This window comes from Acyrthosiphon pisum, chromosome A2 (genome assembly GCF_005508785.2).
Source record: "Acyrthosiphon pisum isolate AL4f chromosome A2, pea_aphid_22Mar2018_4r6ur, whole genome shotgun sequence".
NCBI lineage: Eukaryota > Metazoa > Arthropoda > Insecta > Hemiptera > Aphididae > Acyrthosiphon > Acyrthosiphon pisum.
In genome coordinates, this window is record NC_042495.1 from 31,167,381 (window position 1) to 31,170,172 (window position 2,792).

The window sequence follows — 2,792 nt, forward strand, 5'->3', positions numbered from 1 at the left end:
CGGAAACTTGGTGCTTTTCGCGGATGATATTACTTTAGTGGGAGATGCAGATAACCCGAATGATCTATATCTAAAAGCAAATAACGATCTTCTTAAAATTAAAAACTGGTTAATGGAAAATAAATTATCTCTTAATATCTCCAAAACGCAATTTATAGATTTTTCGGAAAAAATAGACAAAAACAACAATTTAACAATTCATAATTACCATTGTAAAAATACTTTTAATATTCCAAATATTTGTAGTTGTCAGAATCTCGTAATGGTTGAGGAATATAAATATTTAAGTGTTATAATTGTCTTATAATAATAAAAAAATCTTAATTGGTGATCTTATTTCTAGAGGTGATTTAGTGCCTAGAGTTGGCTTAATTGGAGTATTTGAACCATCTGTCAACCTTAATATATCAGGCCGTCTTAAAGGTACTAATACTTTTTGAATATCTTCATCAGTTATAATATTTATTTCTTTAACTTCATTAACTGCATTTACAACATTTTTTAATTAATTTGTTATTGGTCCAAATGATTTCTCTTTTTCTTCTTCAATATATATGTTCCTTAAAGTTGCATTTTTGAACCCCTTCTTCAGATCATCTCTAAGTTTAATTATTTCATTTGCCTTCTTAACTGATGTTATACCCTTTACCATTTTTTCATTTCTAGCTATTGAACCTCCTTTTTTATTACTTTTTTCTACCCTTTTCCTTTTTTTTTAAAAATATTCCTCATATTTTTTATATCCATTTAATATGATAAAATTTAATAATAAACAAATATATGTTCAATAACCGTTATTTAAATAGACGTTTGCGTTTTACGTTTACGTTTTGCGTTTACGTTAATGCTTGTGTTTATCTAGATCTATGTTGTTGAATTTGTTATAAATGTGTATACCCGTTAAATCAATTGATATAAACCCAAACTTATTTTTCCAGCAAGTTGAACATAAAGATTTAAATTTTTCAAAAACTATATCATTACTCAAAAAATCTTTCCATATTCTCCCAATATAAAAATCTGACTGTTTAAATAAAATTAAAAAATTACAATTTGTTCTGATTGCTTTTAAATCTAATAAACTATAATTCTGACTTATATAAATACATGAAATATTTTTAGATCTTGATCTTACAAAATATTATTTTATTCTATCTTGTTTATCTAAAATATGATCATCAAAAACGACTAAGCTATTTGGTTTACAGTCATCAACAGATATTATCTCTTCATTGGTTATATATACCTCTACATCATTCAAATTTGCAAATACTTCTTTTACCTCGTATACTTTCATAAATTGGTTGCTCTATATTTTTTGTAAAAATATAAAGATTTTCATAAGGAATCCAATACTTAATAATAATATTACATATTAAGTTAATTTTCCCTGATCCAGATGAACCTATAATTAAACATCTCATGGGTATTGGGAGTATTGATTCTGATATATTATTATCTAAATGAAACAATGTAATTTCATATTTTTTATCCATTTAATATAGAAAATTAATATAAGCTTAAAAATTAAAATTCCTATTAAATTTTTTTCTTATTAAATATATATAAATATAAAAATGTCTGATTCAATTGATTCAGTAGACTTAAAAGTGCGATTAAATAAATATGAATACAAGTATACACTATACATTTATTAAATTATCAGAACTGGTAACTGACAAAAAATATGAAGTTACTGCTTTTGAACTTATTAACATCAGTGGACAGGATAAAGTATCTGTTGCATTGGATAATAAATATAAGCTCTTTTTACCAGATAGATTTTTTAAAATTATTTCTGGAAATATATATTAAATGAATGATAAAGAGTGGTCTAAACTTTACCTTTATTACAGATATAAAAAAATATTTGATTGTGGAAATTTATACCATCGTATAGAGTTTCAGAGTAGTTCTTTTGACACTACTGAAATTAAAGTATTAGAGAAATTAAATGCAGAAGATTACAAATACAAATATATAAAATTATCTGATCTAAATATTAATGAACTTTATAATATATCATCATTTAAAAAAAATAGATAAAAAATATGGTGAAAGAGTTTCTGTTTTATTAGACCGTAGATATATGTTATTATTACCCTATAGATTTGTAAATAGTATTTCTAAATTAGATATAGACAGATATGATGGTGAAATAAATATGAAATATAAGGGTAAAAAACTCTTGATAATGGGAAATCAATCCATTTGATAGAATTTCAATCGTCGCAATAAATTATTAAAATTTTCGCTATTAAATGAAATTAATTAAAATCATAAATGGTTCTATTCATTTGGAACATTATTTGCATAATGACAACAATATGTCTATTGGATTATATGCTTTATCATTTATTAATTCTGATAATACAATTAAAATAGAAAATGACTGTCAAATAACAATTAACAATGACATAATTGACATCAAAAATGGTCTTTATACTATTGAAAAATTAAATAAATTAATAAATCCGTTAGTTATCTCCTATTTTGACAAAAAAATTAAAATAGAATCTCCATGTTACTATAATTTTAATGAAAACTTAAAAAATATCTAGGTTTTAAAGACATAGAATTTGCAATAACAAGTATAAAAAGAATAATTTACTATCCCACTAATGATGAATATAACATAAATATTGAAAAAGAATGTGAATTTAGATTAGGTCGAAATGGCCAAATCCCACTAGTACAATATCTATAGGTATTTATTCATAGCGAAATTGAAAATGTATTTAATTCATTCGGAGTTAAATTTGTGGCTAATTTTCCTAAAATAAATCTTGGAA